The 18,227-nt window shown below is 39.9% G+C and overlaps 2 long non-coding RNA genes across 2 annotated transcripts; both read right to left on the minus strand.

Annotated features, from left to right (window-relative positions):
• Window positions 1–1,036: 1,036 nt before the first annotated feature.
• On the minus strand, window positions 1,037–14,236 carry LOC114149197 (uncharacterized). The gene is made up of 4 exons (XR_003596462.1): window positions 13,436–14,236; window positions 7,502–7,507; window positions 5,410–5,415; window positions 1,037–1,048 (listed from the first exon to the last, which is right to left on the minus strand). It is a non-coding gene; the product is annotated as an uncharacterized LOC114149197 (long non-coding RNA).
• Window positions 14,237–16,517: 2,281 nt separating this feature from the next.
• Window positions 16,518–17,694, minus strand: LOC114149190 (uncharacterized). The gene is made up of 2 exons (XR_003596455.1): window positions 17,607–17,694; window positions 16,518–17,528 (listed from the first exon to the last, which is right to left on the minus strand). It is a non-coding gene; the product is annotated as an uncharacterized LOC114149190 (long non-coding RNA).
• Window positions 17,695–18,227: the final 533 nt, after the last annotated feature.

The raw sequence follows: 18,227 nt of genomic DNA on the forward strand, positions 1-18,227 counted from the left end.
GGGAGGTAGCAGGGCCACAGAGCAGACACTAGTCTGTCACTACCCGTGTCCAGTGGTATTACTCAAAAGTTCAAGGAATGGCCCCCACATCCCAACATATCTGGGTACGTTATTATTGAGAGTGTAGCGTATTTTTTCAAGATGTAAACAAGAAGCCATGTTATTCAGCCAACATTTAAAGGAGGGAGGTGAGGCAGACTTCCACTCTGTAAGAATGACACGTTTAGCCACGACCATCCCAAAGGCGAGAGCCTCTCGAACAGGCAGGGGCAGAGCAGAGCAGGAGTCAGATACACCAAACAGAGCAACAAGACAGTCTGAAGGTATCTGTTGTTTGTACGCCGTTTGGTAGAGACAAAATATGTCAGACCAAAAGGTTGTTAAATAATGGCAGTGCCAGAATTGATGTACAAGGGTAGCCTTAGGGTGTCCACATTTGTCACATGTACTTGAATGACTTGGGAATATTTTATTCAACCTTGCTTTAGACTAGTGCAGGCGATGCACCACTTTAAACTGGATTAGTTGCAATCTGGCATTAATGGAGCAGTTTTTTATTCCCAACAGCACACGGTCCCAAAGCGCAGTGGAAATTGTAACTCCCAAATCATTTGACCAGGCATCTCTGATATGAGTAGACGATGTTGACATAGAGAAAACATTCACAAACAGTGAGATTAGATGTCTGGAAGTGGGAGTTTTTATAATAAGATTATAAAAAATATGTTGCGCTGAACGCTGATTTGTGCTCAGAGCAAGTTGGTTTGCGAAACTCCTAGCCTGCAAATAACGAAAAAAATCATTTGGGGATAAATTGAATTTAGACTGTAACTGAGGGTATGATGAGATCTGTTTATTGATAAAAAGATCCTTGAGAGAGGAGAGACCCCCGCCTGACCAGAGCTTGAAGGTAGGATCCGAGAGGCCTGGCTTAAAGCAGGGGTTATGACACAAAGGGGCATAAATGGACAGGTCTGGGAGTTTCAAGACCCTCTTTATTTATGTCAAAATCTTAACTGAATTCTCAAGTATGAAGTCAGACGTGAGCCTCTTGAGGGAGATATCTGGTTTAGAGAATAATATTGCAGGTAATGAAGCAGACGTTTGTAGTAACAAGTTATGAGATTCAATCTGAGGCCAGCCAGGGAGAGAGACGGAAGGAGTCCCCGCCTCGGCAGAGCCTGACGTCCAGAATGTCCAAGCCCTTGCATTGCAGGCCCAATAATAGTGCCGAAATATCGGAAGGCCAAAGCCACCCTCCCCTCTAGCTTTCTGCAAATGCGCTTTAGAGATTCTGGAAGGTTTGTATGCCCAAATGAATGGCATAATAATTGAATCCAATGTATTAAAAAAGGAAGAAGGAATAAAAATTGGGATATTTTGGAAGAGATAAATAAACTTAGGAAGGACAACCATTTTCCATCCATCCATTTTCTGTTCACCCTTGTCCCTAATGGGGTCGGGAGGGTTGCTGGTGCCCATCTCCAGCTACGTTCCAGGCGGGAGGCGGGGTACACCCTGGACAGGTCGCCAGTCTGTCGCAGGACAACCATTTTGATAATATTAATACGACCAATTAATGAGAGTCGGAGTAGCCGCCAATTGTCGATCCATTTTCTTAGCTTAGAGAGTAACTCTAAATAATTTAATTGGAAAAGTAGCTTGGAGTTTACGGGAATTTTGATACCGAGATACATAAAGTGGTCATGGGTGATTTTTAATGGTAAACTATTCAGGAAACCAGAGTCAAGTCCATCAGACAGAAGGACAAAGGCAGACTTAGTCCAGTTGATTGTGAAACCAGAGAGCTGCCCAAAGCTCTGCAGCACTTCAAGAAGAGGTGGAAGAGAGGCACTAGCGTCCAGCAATGTCAAGACTACATCATCTGCATATAAACCTATGATGTGCTCTGATGTACCACATGTGATACCTGTGATAAGTTGATTAGACCTGATGGCAACAGCCAAGGGTTCCAAAGCCAAAGCAAAAAGCATGGGAGACAAGCAGCAGCCCTGCCTAGTACCACGTTTCAGTAGAAAGGCAGGTGATCTATCTCTATTGGTCAACACCTGAGACCTGGGATGAGCGTAAAGCATTAATATCAGAGACAGAAAACCTGTGCCAAAGCCAAATCTTCTGAGAACAGCGAACATGTATCCCCACTCCACCTGATCAAAAACCTGCTGAGCATCCAAAGATATGATTGCTGAGTTGGGGAAAGCATGAGAGTACATAATATTAAGTAGTCCTCTTGTGTTGGAGAAAGAGAATCTTTCTGGAATGAATCCAGAATGATCTGGATGTACCAGAGCACTGATGTGGGAAGACAATCGGTTGGCTAAGACCTTAGCAATAATTTTCTGATCAGAGTTAAGCAGGCTCAAGGGGCGATATGATGCCACATTGGTAGGGTCTTTGTCTTTTTTGAGTAAAAGACAAATATTGGCATCATATAGAGACTCAGGAAAATGACCAACCTCCACGGAAGACCTGACCATACGCAGTAAGAGTGGCGACACCATATCGATATGAGACTTGTAAAACTCAATACCAAAGCCGTCAGGGCCACATGCCTTTCCACTAGGAAAAGAGCGGATTGCTGTCCTTATCTCCTCAAGAGTCACCTCACCATCTAGTTCCAGCCTGGCGGCATCTGTAAGAGTTGGAATGTCCAATGGCTAAATAAAGCGTGTGATAGCCTCTGTAGATGCAGTAGTATTGGAGGCATAAAATTTATTGTAGTATTGAAAGAAAGTTTTGTTTATTAGCTTATGATCTGTCAGAAGCTGGCCTGATGGAGAAAGTATCTTATTAATGGCTCGCTCGGCCTGCATTCCCTTCAACTGCCTGGATAGTATTTTATCTGCTTTGTCCCTCAGTTCAAAATACCTCTGACTAGGCCTGTCACAATAGCAAATTTTGCTGAGCGATTAATTGTCTCAAAAAATTATTGCGATAAACGATAATATTGTTTGAAGACCTTTTTACACTGATGTAATGGAAATGACATAATAATGCATGTGATTTCCTGCCAAAGATAGATACACTTTATTTTCAAAAGAATATTTAACACTGGAACTGATAAACAAAACAACCAAAAACAAAATGGATTCTCAGTCTCCATTAACAAAAAATGTACTTGATAAAAACTAAACAACATAAAGCCAAAGTGGAAATGAATACTGCATTCAACCTAAAGACTGCAGATTATGAAGTCTGTATATTATGTTGCCCTTCAGTAATAATTAGATTTAAATAGAGAAGATGGGCACATCGACTACCTGATGCAATAGTTCACACTACAGGTTTTTTGCTCCTATTTTTCCCCTTATGACAATCTTAGGACGTTGGTCTTTCTAAGATTGTGTGGTTTGTTATGGTAGATCGTCGTTGCAGCTCCGATCCAAATCAGGGGTTTTCCCCGACTGGGATCTTAACGCAGCCTGTTAAATGTGACAGGTAGCCAATCAGAAAGCGCGGATTCTCCTCCATGCTTTCTGAGGGGAAATTACGTCGGGGAATCCCAAACAGCTGACACGGCACAACCCGAAGTCCAGCAGACATTGGAGATGATATGTGGAAACAACATTAATGTTTATTCAACATGCAAAGAATATAGAAATGACAAGGGGAGGAGTTGGAGCGAAATTGCTACCGCAGTTGATAAACCTGGTAACTTTTCAGCTGTTCTTTGTTAACGTGACGTAAATAGGTTATAATGATTTTCATTCGGTCAGGACTTTACGCTGACACTAGCCACATGCATTGCAGGTAGATTGTAGTAAAGCATTGATTAATGCCTGGTTTTAAAATTAGTTCACTGGACTTGTAGCCATTATTTTGTGCCCATTGTTGGACACCACACGGCAGGAACGAACCCGACCGAATCGTTATACCTAGGATTTCTGTCGGCTGTGTGGTCTGTCAGGTTTTGAAAATGGGCCGACAATCGGCCGACACCTCTAAGATCGTGTAGTGTGCGCTGGGCATTACACTAAGGAAATGAGGAAGGAGGGTCAGTGGAGAGCACCGGAGTTGAGCCTTTTTTCATTCGGTGTCATCAACAGAAAGAGAAAAAGGCCGGAAGAGACGATAATGCCGATAATCGAAATGACGTCGATAGTTTTAATTTATCGTATGATTAATTGATTTATCGTTTATCGCGACAGGCCTACCTCTGACACAGCCTCTGAATATCATCCATAACCCGCTCACCCAAAATGCAGTTATATTAATACTTTAGGTTCACAATAGAGGTAAATATGTGGTCAGAATTGGAGCTATGGAATGTGTCTTCCAGTGTGGTTAGTTGCTTCTCAATTTCAGCCAGACGATTACATCTGAGCCTTTTAACATTGGATTGGTATGATATAATATCACCTCTTATCACGACCTTGAAAGATTCCCAAAGAGTGGAATCAGAGACAGCGCCATTATCATTGTAAGCCAAAAAATCTGAGATTTTATTAGAGACAAATTTGCAAAAGGAGCTGTCCAAGTTTAAGGAGGGATTAAGTTTCCAATTGTATTGTGCTCTTTGAGTATCAAAGTTAAATTCAACTGACAACGGTGCATGATCAGAGATGAGAATAGGGTGGTAGGTGGATATGAAAACACGGGGTAATAAGTTTGAGTCAACCTGAAAATAATAAATTCTTGTTGAGGATTCGTGTACCGAAGAAAAAAAGGAGTATTGGCTCTCTATGGGATGTAGATGCTGCCAGACATCGACCAGATCCAAAAATGTTGCTAACTTGGTTATAACCGATGGGGACTGCAATGGCGGAGCAGGTTTAGGAGAAGACCTGTCTAGGACAGGGTCGAGGTAGCAATTAAAATCACCCCCAACATTGATCCTATATTTGCTGTGTTCTGCTACAAGATTAAATACTTTTTTGTAGAAGTCTGGACAGTCAAAATTAGGTGCATAGACATTAAGAAGGGCCAGAGGGACGGAATTGATGATGCCAGTAATAAAAACATATCTCCCGCCTGAATCAGTCACCTGTGACTTATGGTACAGTTTTACGGATGAGAATGGCCACTCCTCTCGCCCTGGAGGTGAAGTTGGATTGATACACCCTTCGACACCCATGATGTCCTCAAACGTCTCTGCTCTACAGGTGAGATATGTGTCTCCTGTAAGAACACAACATCAGCAGACAGATCCTTTTTTCTTTAAGTGAGAAAAAACCTTGCCCCTCTTGAGTGCCCTACCCATACCCCTGCAGTTCCAGGTAATGACGGTAATAGGATTCATAGCTGGCATGGAAGGGGCACCATCAGAGAACATTCAGAACGGTGGACAAAAAGGTGTTGTCTGAGCTGAATAAAGGGGGGAGGGGGGGGAGTAGGAAAGAAAGGGAAAAAAGTAAAGAAAAAAGAAGAAAGAAAAAGGCACCCACCCACTCCTCCCTCCCCTCCCTGCCCCACATTCTAAAACCAAGTGACCAAATACCGCCCTCGAACCACCCTACTCCCACTCCCACACTGCAGTGAAAAAACAAACAGTGCTTCCCCTTGAGCTAAGGGAGGCTGCTGGGAACTGACCAGAGCAGCACACTATGCGAACTTCCATAACCACTCCTAGATAGCGAGCAAAAACCCCGGGAATCTCCAAAATACAAAGAACAGTACAAATAACACACCTGGACAATTCTAAGTTTCAGGTTCAGGTTTAAAAAGACCACAAGGGGATGTACAAACCAGAGAATATTCAAGCTAAAAAGAAGTTAAGTACTTTATGTATATCCGGAATGACCGCTGAGAATATAACATGTAACTGATATATGATTAGGAAAAGAAAAACACAACCAACCATATTGTGCTTCAAAGTACAGAAATTTTCAATGCCTGAACGAGTGAAACCAACGAGCCTATATTGAGACATCTGCTGCGGCAGAGATGGAATCAGTGAAATGTTCAGCCTCTGCCGGTGAGAGAAAAGTCTGAACAATGTTGTTGTGTACAACCTGCAGCTTGGCTGGATAGCGTAGCGAGCACTTAGCGCCCGCCTCGGTTAGCTTCTTCCTCACGTTGTTGTAGGCCATTCGTTGCGCCACAACTTCAGCTGTGTAGTCAGGAAAGATGGACACACGGGCTCCGTTGTACATCAGGGGTGAATGCAGGCAGCTGAGTCACAGAATGTTGGCCACGTCCCTTTCGTTGTGAATCTTTGCAATGATAGCTCGTGGTCGCTCCTCGGGTGATGGTTTCGGCCTAAGACTACGGTGGGCGCGATCAATCTTGATGGGCTTGACAAAATTATCCTTCCCGAGTACCTCCGGTAACAGCCATGAAATAAAGTCAGTAGGACGACCTTGTTCTACACCTTCCTTGATGCCAAGAACCCTTATATTGCATCTGCGGGACCGACCTTCCAAATCACTTAGCTTCACCCTCAACAGGGTGTTAGCTTCCCGGAGCTGATCACAGGAGACTTCAAGGGCCGAGATGCGGCCATCAGCAGACAACATGGCTTCATCAATGGTGTCGACTCGGCTCTCTATCTCCCATTGTTGATTTTGCATGGCAGAGAGAGAAGAATCAATAGCGTTGAAACAACCCTCCATTGTCTTCTTAAGGTCATCAATAAGATCGAAAAGTTTAGCAACTTGCACCCCCTGGGCTGTGATAGCACCTAGGATAGCTTCGTTGCTAGCTCCGGAACTCGACTGAGCTGCCTCCTTCTGTGTGACAATCTAACAATCTAATTGCAAAGACATATTAATAAAAGACTTATCATTCATTAGCAACACAATTAGACATCACAACTGTTTTAAAACCCCAGCAATTGCAGCAACTCTGACAGCTTGGTGGAAAATCAATGAAATAAAAAACTCCATATTCTCACCCACAACTCAAATGCCCACATGGAATAGTCCAGATTTTCCTGCAAATAAATCATCCCTGTCGGAAACTAAATGGAAGGAAAAAAGGCATCACATACCTCCACTTTGTTGATCAGAATTTTCTAACATTGCAGCAGCTCATTAATAAATACAACATTGACAGGAACCTGTCTTTTCAATACAATCAATTTAAGCAAGCCATCAGATCAAAAACAGACATCAGTAACTTTCACCTAGGGACAACCAAAACCACTCAATAGCATTAATAAAATCGCAGAGTCTCCAAAAACACTCAAAACTATACAAATAAATACGTATCTTCAACCAATAATGCACCTCAGATTCCTATCACTAAATGGGGAAAAGTTCTTACCATCCACACAGATAATCAATTTTGGAACAATGTTTGCCATAACATTTTCAGCATGTCCAACAACACCAAGATACAGTTGATACAATATCAAATAATCGTAGAACACACCTCACACAGCGCAGAATGTCCATCATGGGACTTAAAGAATCAGACATTTGCACACACTGTACACTTACTGATGATCATCTCCACGCTTTCTGGCTCTGTCCACCAATAAAAAACTTTTGGAAAGAAACAATCACCAAACTGTCTCAAATCTCTGGCCATAACATCCCACTATCTCCTTCCTTCTGCTTACTTGGTAATCTAGATGAACTGAACATAAACTCCAAACAGACCTAAACCCCACTGCTTGTGGCCCTGACTATCGCCAAGAAAACAATAATGCTTAACTGGAAAATAGGGGGAAAAAATCAGTACCTCACAATGGCTAGATCTACTTACACAACAGATATCAATGGCGTAACAGTCGGCAATACATAAAAACCAACTTGAATATTTCAATAAACTATATCCCACATTTCTACGTGACATTTCTTTGCCGGTGAATTAATGCCATGGTGGAGGCAAGGACCAGGGGAGAGGAAGGAATTGAGAAATCCAAATAATGGGACTTATAGTGTTTCATCCTTATTCTTTATTTATTTTGGCATATATTTTTATTTATTTATTTATTCTGTTTGCTTACCGCCTTCTTTTTATCTTCCCTCCCTTATCCACTTTTTTTTCAAAATATCTGTGACGCTAGATTAATTAGAGAATAGAAAAAGTATTCAAAATAACTGCCCAGATCAAAAGAAAAAAGCATATCCTAATTCACGTATTAATCAGTTTCATTTTTGTTATGACACCAATTCACTATGTTCTGTGTTTTGTTTTGAATGTACCCTTTTTAATGTATACCTACATGTTTGTTTGTTAGTTTATGTGTTTTGCTTTTCTGTTCCCCCTGTTTGCTTATTTGATTTCTATTGATGTTATTCGTTCTATTAAAAAAAAGACTTGCTCTAACAAAACCCAAACATAAAGGAGATTACTCAAATTTGAAATCCAAAATCTATTTTGCATGATGAAACAATCTGTTATTTATCAATTCAACTCAATTTAATTCCTTTTGTATCATGTATTTTTGTTGGGAACCGAGGTTTGGGCTCTTTGTGGAGATTTTCTATTGTCTACGTGTTGCCTTGGGAATACATTTTAAAATTCTTTCTCAGAAAAGTTTGTAAAAGAAAATCCCACCTACTGACATTTGGGAAGAACCATCCAGAAGAACCATGAGTGACCTCTATGTCAGACCTTTACTCAGAAACTGGGCAAGGGAAGTTGGGTAAACCTTGTCAAAAATCCTCTGGAAAGTACAAACCAGGAGGGGAAGCAGGCACCGGAACCTGGGGTAAACCTTATCAAAAATCCTATGGCTCTGGAGAACCAGGAAGGGAAACATGGACTATGCTTACCCAGGTTCCAGAAACCAAAACTTCTGTAAACTTTTCTGTAAACCCTGGTCTGGAGGTCCATGGAAAAATGGACTCAGATCCAAAGTCAAAACAAGAGTGCTATCTGGTGTCAGGTTTCAGAAATTGCATGTCTTTCCAATTAGGCAGAAAACCTGGCTAAAAAGCTGGCTAAAATGCCCCTTTTCCACGGGCTCTACTTCAGCAGCCCGGCTCGGCTCTGTAGCAGGGTGCCGCCTCCTGGCAGTGGGGGGGTACAGTGCCCCACCTCCAGGCGCCATGTGCTGTGCTTCATTACTGTGCATCCTAATGTGAGTTGTTTTTCTGATACAAAAGAAGAAGAGAGAGCGGAGCTATTTTTTTATAGCCTGATTGAGATTTTTCTGAGACTTCAAGAAAATGTGGAGGTGGGAGGAATGCTGCGAGTTTGGTGAGGAGGAGGACAGCTGATCTCTGCTTTGCAGAGAGAGGAAAGCAGGTGGCTCAGACTGTGCGGGTGAGTTAACAATGATTTTTGTATTAAACTACTATAAAACTTGTAATAGTGCCAAATATACATGAGCTAATGTTAGTCAGGGTGTTGCAAATAACTTAAAAGTGTCAAAATTCATTCATAATATATTCCAATGTGTTTTCCAATAACTAGCTAGTCAACACGTTAGGCGGTTCCAACAGAACACATGCGCACAGCAGCTTGGAGTCTATCAGTGACAGATTTTAGTAAAACAAACTTAAAACAATATGTAAGGATCAAAGGAAATTAAAAATATTTTTGCAGGGATGATGAAAAATGTATTACTTTGTACGACTTTAGTAGTAACTAAAGGTAGTAAAAAGTAATACAGTAGGCGAGTAGGCCTGCATTCTTACTACCTTTTACTGGCCTTAATTTGAGCTCATTTAATTTACTCCCTTTGCTAGTTTTCACTACAGCACGGAAACACTGTATAAAACTTGTAATAGTGCCGAATATATACATGCACTAATGTTAGTCAGGGTGTTGCAAATAACTTAAAAGTGTCAGAATTCATTCATAATACACTGCCTGGCCAAAAAAAAAAGTCGCCACCAAAAAATGGTCACACTCTCTAATATTTTGTTGGACCGCCTTTAGCTTTGATTACAGCCCGCATTCGCTGTGGCATTGTTTCATTAAGCTTCTGCAGTGTCACAAGATTTATTTCCATCCAGTGTTGCATTAATCTTTCACCAAGATCTTGTATTGATGATGGGAGATTCTGACCACTGTGCAAAGCCTTCTCCAGCACATCCCAAAGATTCTCAATGGGGTTAAGGTCTGGACTCTGTGGTGGCCAATCCATGTGTGAAAAATATGTCTCATGCTCCCTGAACCACTATTTCACAATGTGAGCCCCATGAATCCTGGCATTGTCATCTTGGAATATGCTCGTTCCATTTGGGAAGACAAAATCCATTGATGGAATAACCTGGTCATTCAGTATATTCAGGTAGTCAGCTGACCTCATTCTTTGGGCACACAATGTTGCTGAACCTAGACCTGACCAACTGCAGCAACCCCAGATCATAGCACTGCCCCAACAGGCTTGTACAGTAGGCACTAGGCATGATGGGTGCATCACTTCACCTGCCTCTCTTCTTACCCTGATGTGCCCATCACTCTGGAACAGGGTAAATCTGGACTCATCAGACCACATGACCCTCTTCCATTCCTCCAGAGTCCAATCTTTATGCTCCCTAGCAAACTGAATCCATTTTTTCTGGTTAGCCTTACTGATTAGAGGTTTTCTTACGGCTACACAGCTGTTCAATTCCAACCCCTTGAGTTCCCTTCGCATTGTGCGTGTGGAAATGCTTTTGCGTTCACAATTAAACATACTCCTGAGTTCTGCTGTTGTTTTTCTTCGATTTGATTTGACCAAACGTTTAAGTAATCGCCGATCACTATCATTCAGGATTTTTTTCCGACCACATTTCTTCCTGGAAGACGATGGTTCCCCACCATCCTTCCAGTTTTTAATGATGCGTTGGACAGTTCTTAACCCAATTCTAGTAGTTTCTGCAATCTCCTTAGATGTTTTCTCTGCTTGATGCATGCCAATGATTTGACCCTTCTTAAACAGACTAAGGTCTTTTCCACCACCACAGGATGTGTCTTTTGCCATGGTTGTTTAAGAAATGATGAGTTACTCATTGCATCAGCTGGGGTTAAATAACTTGTTGCCAGCTGAAAGATAATCGCCTATGCAGTACTTATCCAATAGGAGGCTTGTACCTATTTGCCTAGTTAAATCCAGGTGGCGACTTTTTTTTTGGCCAGGCAGTGTATATTCCAATGTGTTTTCGGATGTTGGTCAGTGTGGTTCTTCCTGCAGCCTCTGAGTTGTAAGATGTCTCATCAGTGTCCGTCTTCCTGACTGCCAGTCGGTGTTTACCTTCAGGATGTCCAGAGACCTTCACCTTTCTGGAGCAGGAATCAGATGAGCACAATGTGCTGATGAAACATTTCTAATTTTTTTAAAATGTGGCTGATGTTCTTACAAAGTTGAAGTGCATTAACAATCTGTTATTTTTAACTTCTCAATATGTTTAGTTATGATTCATCTGATGTTCAAGTTATACTTAGAACAAATAAAGCTGTGTTCCTTCTAATCTGACTGGTTCTACTTTTATCTTACTGGTTCTACTTTTAATCAAACCTTCATGTTTTCACATTTTGGTCACCCAGAATCGATCGGGGGTTTAAAAGTTTAAACTCAATCGTATTTATCACTAATTATGGTTACAGGTTTTGGACACATTTTCTCTCTTTCTTACACTGAAGATTCTCCAGGAAGACAGCTAAACAGTGAGTGGATAGAATGATGTTGTACAAAGTAGAAACTAACAAACATGATTTGTATTTTGGGTTCTTGTTAATAGCAACTCTTATAATAATGTCAAAATGTTTGGTGTGCTGAATAATGTATTCACTTTTGGATACCTTCATTGGTAATCTACAATGTTAAGTGTCAATGACATATTTACATAATATAATGTTATTTTCACTCTGTCGAAAGCTCCTCACATTTTGGGAGGATTGTATAAAATATTTCCGTTTTATGTATTATGTGAGTCTGGAGGAGCTTTTATTTTGAAAATCCTTTAACTGGATTCTCTTGGTTCCGTCTTGCGTGCCAACATTGAGCCCACAAGTAACAAAATGAGTAATGAGTAAACAAATGTCTTTGGAAAGTTTCTTTGCAAAGGGGAAAAGGCCCAGAGACAGGAGAATGTATTTATCCAGGTAGGTGACTCCCACATTCCAAGCCCGCTCTGCATGATATGCGGTGACTAGCTCGCTAATGAGGTAATGAAACCTTCAAACTGCTTCACTACTTAGAGACCATGAGCACCCTGTGCAACACTTCTGGAGTTATTGTTTCCCTTCACTCCCAGATGGCATCGATGATGCCAAAAAGGCCTTGGTTAATGATGCGCTTTTGGCCCATCCATCCCCAGCAGCTCCTGTGGCTCTAACAACTGATGCCTCTGATTATGCAGTTGGGGCAGTTTGTGAGCAATGGCTGGATGGTGCCTGGCAACCCATCGCTTTTTTAGCAGAAAACTCCAGGATGCCAAAAACAATATAGCACATTTGATAGGGAACTGCTTGCCCTTTTTCTGGCAGCATGCCATTTCCGCTTCATGTTGGAGGGCAGGGACTTTACTGCTTTTGTTGACCACAAGCCTCTCACTTATGCTATGGCAAAAGTTTCTGAACAACGACATTTGTCTGCCATTTCAGAGTTCACCACTGACATTCAGCATGTGGCAAAACATGTTGAAAAACACGACCAAGGTTGCGTGTTCAGATCACGTCGGGGTCACCAAGTGGAAGTCAGCAGAAAAAGACGAAAAAGTAATTTGAGTCTTGATTTATTCTCAATATCTTCCAACTAAAACCAAAAATAGAATGAAGTTGGTGTCTTCCAGTCTCACCTTCTCCCCTTCACAATAAAAGTATACATTTGGGTGTAAAATATATATATTGTATCCGCCACAAATGGGTATGTGAACGTTACCATAGAGAGCAGAGGCAGAGAGTGTTACAGCAGTGGTCGAGACAGATAAAGGCTCGTGAGTTTTGAGTCTGGTTGACACGGCACAATTTAAGAATTGTTGGCCGATTTTCCAAACCTCTGTGACCACACAGAACTGATAAAAGTACAACAGGTTTGATCAGTTCATGTGTCCTGCCACACGGCAGGAGCAACACACCATACAAGAACCGATTTCACTCAGGAACATCCCGATTCCTGAAGAAAATCTCGTAACACCCCAACATACCATATGTGAATTTAGAATAACAAACATGTTCAAAAATGTAGACGCAACAGTGATATTTTGTGGATTCATTTTAAGCGATAAAAGATGTAACAAAAAGAAAAAATCTTGGATAAAAGACTGCGGGAGCAGCCGCTCTATTTGCTGCACTAAACCAGACTCTCGGTTGGCTGTTTGGAATTTTCTCTCCCCAAAAATGTAAAATTGTGTCATGTGACCTCCTCCACACCCGTCCCCAAGCCAAGTACACCTCGCTGCAGCAAACAGAAAGGGGCGGGGACAGACCACTGTCAGTCTCATACCTTATTTGGAAATGGGACAATTGCACTCCGGAAGTAAAGGGGGCGCTATTTCCTATATTATTCGTGGTCTTCCGTTTTTATTTTCTTTTAAAATCTTTTATATATCTTCACCTTTAGGAAGGATTTTCACTCAGTATGTTTTTGAACTTCTCTCTCTTATTTACTTCAGGACAGCTCACAGTTTTTAACAAATTCTGTAGCTTTCTGTGTACTTTTAAATCTGCTTCTTAGTCGCATCTTTTCGGCCATGCTACTGCCTCTAGTGGCGTGGGGGTGGTAACACAGCTAATCTAATTACATTACTAAATCAGAATACTACAAAGGCTTTATTATTAATTCTAGCATTACTGGAACAGTCAAAGATAAATTCCCTCACAAAAGAACATACCTTTTCATTTTCTTACGGAAGTAGAGCTAATTAAATGAGATCTGAAAGTGATTCCAGTTTCACTTGATGGCCGACTTGTTGAAACTGTGGCAAATTTTAAATTCCTTGTGTCATTCCTGAACAGTCAGCTCAACTTTGCTGAAAACACTGGCTATATCTTTAAGAACTGTTAAACTCTATCTTTTAAGAAGATCTAGTGATCTTGGGGTTACTCAACTAGAGGTTGTGTACAACCTGTAGTTAGGTAGAGGTTGCTCAATTAAAATGTTAAAACTTAACATTCTAATTTGAATTTTAACTCAACTCAAGTTAAAACAACATTTTAACTCAAGTTTTAACTTTTCATCTCCTCAGCTCGTTTGGTCACATGAGCTGCAGACTAATAGACAATCTTTTAAGAATACTTTCAATGGCAGGTACGTATAACAGCATTAAATAGTGGTGAAACCAAAAACAACTCTGTCTCAACTGTTTGCTGAAAGAACATGAAAGACGGCAAGGAATATTTTAGCAGAGAGCATCCATCCTCATTTTTTTGTCAGTTTGAACCTTTGAGCTCATGAAGGCGTTACTTTGTTCCTCTGGCAACTAACAACATCTATTAGAAGTGATTTATTGACAGTGCAATAATTATTCTTAACCAAACTAAATGATATCATTTACCAATAGCGTGCTAAGTGTTTTGCTCTATTCACAAATTGTTGATAATGTGATTCTATGATATGATTTTTCGTTTTAGAGTCGAAGGAAAATTACCATGTTGATAGACTAAATAGTTTCATCTTATTTTTTCCTATATATAAGACTCTGAAAACAAAAAGTCTCTTAGAATAATATACATGGCACCGTAAAAACAAAAATGTGAATTTTTGTTTTTATCTGTTTAACAACCGTGGTTGTAACAACCTGGGTTAGATTAGGTTCTGTGAATCTAATTCATTTATTTGTTATTGAATTTTGCTCAATTAAATTTCTTATACATAAATTGCAAATGGTATTTTTATTAAAGTTGATCATGTTGTTTTTCATGCCTCCTTATTTCTTTTGTACCTCCTATAACTGATGGAAATATATAGATATAATATTATAATATTTATAATGTATAAATATTGTTTATGTCATTTTATTAGCTCTACATCCTTAATGAAATGAAAAACTATGGTGTTTTATGAGACAATTCATCTTTTATGGTGCCCGAAATGGTGAAATTAATAGTAAATAATAAAGACTTTGCAGTATTCTGATTGACTAATGTAATTAGATTAGTTGTGTTACCACCCCACGCCACTAGAGGCAGTAGCAGGGACAAAAAGATGCGACTAAGGAGGAGACTTAGAAATACATCAAACGCTACAGAATTTGTTAAAAACTGTGAACTCTGCTGAAGTACATAAAAGTGAGAAGTTCAAATACATGCTGAGAGTGAAAATCCTTCCTAAAGATTAAGATACATCACAGATTTAAAAAGAAAATAAAAACGGGAGGCTGCGGAAAATATAGTAAATAGCGCCCCCTTCACTTCCGGAGTGCAATGGTTCCATTTCCAAATAAGGTATGAGACTGACAGTGGTCCGCCCCCGTCCCTTTCTGTTTGCTGCAAGTACACCTCGCTGCAGCAAACAGAATGGGGTGGGGACGGACAACTGTCAGTCTCATACCTTATATGGAAATGGGACTATTTCATTCCGGAAATGAAGGGGGCGCTAGTGACACTATTTCCTGTACTGATCGTGTTATAATAATTATACTAATAATGTATTTTATTTGACAACGCCTTTTAAAACACCCAAGAACACTTTCAACATTAAAAATACAAATTAAATAGTAAAGAAATGGCTACAAAGCGTGATATGTCACGTGGTATGTCTGTCACGTGGTAAGTCACTTTTTTATTTCCAAATCTTTATTAAACCTTTATTTAAAATTATATTAGTAACAAACAATCTAGAACAAGCAACAATAAGGAAACATTATGGAGATGTATTTATCTATCCTTACACCCAATCTATCTCAAACAAAAGTAATAAAACATAAATCAAATCAATATTTTGGAGACAAATGTACATTACATTAAGAGCACATTTATCCATCCATTAATTATCATGATTGATCCCTATAGTGGGGTCATGAGGGCTGCTGACCCTGGACAGATCGCCAGTCCGTCGCAGATCAAGAAAACAGATATAAACAAATGAAGTTCAAATAATATATTTTGATGTTGTGAATGGTACTCTTAAAATAAATAAGTTACAATCTAAAATATAATAGCCTCTGGCTTATTAAATAAGAACTAGATGGAAAAAAGGTTTGGTCGGTAAAACATTTAGTCAACAATTTTGGCCAACTTAGTACGTCCATTCACAGAGCACTTTTGTTGTTTATTTGCCAAATATTTTTATTATTATTCACACTGTGAATATAATTTACAAACAAACCAAAGGACTTCTGAACTTCTAACAAGTGCCATTCTGAAAACTAGAATATTTTTGGTTGCAGGTGACCTGGCTCAGCTGTTATCATTGTTTACCATAATGTCTCATTGGAAACTTTTGCTATAAGGACTCCAGTTCAACCAGTAAACTGATTGGTGTCCCACTATTCCATTTAGAAATTCCATATCAATTCTACCAATTGCAATTGATTCATAAAATAAAGCCCTTAAATATCCAATTGTTGCAAAACCCAAAAAGATTAATTAAAACTTTAAATGTAGCTTCATCCTGGAAAGACTCACACAGAGAGAAAGTTTTAGAAAGTTTATTTGACAAGAAATGATCTTTGGGGCTCGGACCCCGGCAGTAGACACTGCGCTGGTAACTGCCAGAGAGAATGATCTTTTTTCTATATGAAAACCTTTTTGAATAAAGTCACTGGTTACATAAATTAAACCAGTGTGTAAATTCTAATTATAACTGTCTTCATCTCACCTGCTCAGCCAATCACCTGATCATGTGTCTCCATCCCAGTCTAACGGCGCCGGGCTCATCTCCTCCACCCTTCGTAAAGTCCGGCTTGATGTGTGCAACTGCTCCTCATCTGAGCTTCCATCACCTCCACCCCGACTACACCTTCGCTCTGCTCGTTTAATCTTGTTTGTATCTGAATAATATGTTTCTGTATGTGCTTACTTTATTACAAAAAAACTCCAAGTTGATTCTGACTGTTAAAACATAAACAACTTACCTGTATGTCAGGTTTGTAAAAAAAAATTTGTATTGATTCCAGTCATTGTTCAAAAAGTATAGGAAACATTGTATTTACACATATAAAATATTGCAAGTTATTAGCTTTGCTTGCATTTAAAATTTTTAAAACAAGGTTATCCTATTGTTAAACAATGATGTTACAATATATTTACAACTACTTTATTGGTTCTACTCTCTCCAACAAATTACAGCCACAATGTAACTTTGTGTGGAAACGGCACCATTTCTATGAAAACTAAATAATGCAAATCAACTGAGCTACAACAAAAGGAACATTCAAAAATGTAAATAATATTGAAAGAACACATTATTAAAAAGGATGACTGCACAAGTCAAAAGGCAAATATTATTTAGCAGAAATGATTTAAAATGGCATGTCACAAAAAAAACTAACAATGTGTGACAACTGAAATGTGTGAAAGACAGAGGAAAGCAACTAATATTCTCCTTGCATTCAGTATTGACAGTCAGTGCAGTGTCCAGGTCGGCCATCACAGTAGTAACCAGGGTACTCTCCTCGTCTTCCATCGCCGGTGAAGCACACAGTCTTTATATTACCGGTTGCAGGAAAAACACATTACAACCGCAAAAGGAATCCGGTTTTCTGCCTTGAATGTTTTTGAAAATTTGCCCCAGTTGATCTCACCTGTTAATGAAAAATTGATTTCATGTAGTTGAAATCTAATTTCACATGTTTTAGGTGAAAAAAGTCAAAGGTCCTTACCATCCAGCCAAGCAAAGTGAGTCTTCTTCCTAAAAACTGGGTCAGACACAACGGCTTCAAAGCACTTGCAGGTCAATGCCAACCTGAGTGAAGTTGGCCCCCCCACCTTCTTCAAATTAGACAAAATTGGTGTCAATCAACTCGGCTACGTTTGTGCTGGTTTGTGCAGCAAAAATTTTCGTTTGTGCCGCTATCATTTTAAAGATATAAAGAAATGTTTTTAGAGGTCATCAAAGGTCAACCAGCCCCCCACCTTCTTCAAATCAGACGAAATGGGTGTCAATCAACTTGGCTACATTTGTGCTGGTTTGTGCAGCAAAGATTTTCATTTGTGCAGCTATCATTTTAAAGATATTAAGAGGGCTGGTTGACCTTTGATGACCTCTAAAAACATTTCTTTATATCTTTAAAATGATAGCGGCACAAACGAAAATTTTTGCTGCACAAACCAGCACAAACGTAGCCGAGTTGATTGACACCAATTTTGTCTAATTTGAAGAAGGTGGGGGGGCCAACTTCACTCAGGTTCAATGCCAAGGTGAGGTAAGCTGAGTCTCCCTGTGCTAGCGCCACCTCCTGGAGAACAGCTTCAAGAACATTCAGAGGCATCTGAAAAAAACA

The sequence above is a fragment of the Xiphophorus couchianus genome, chromosome 8 (genome assembly GCF_001444195.1).
Source record: "Xiphophorus couchianus chromosome 8, X_couchianus-1.0, whole genome shotgun sequence".
Taxonomy (NCBI): Eukaryota; Metazoa; Chordata; class Actinopteri; order Cyprinodontiformes; family Poeciliidae; genus Xiphophorus; species Xiphophorus couchianus.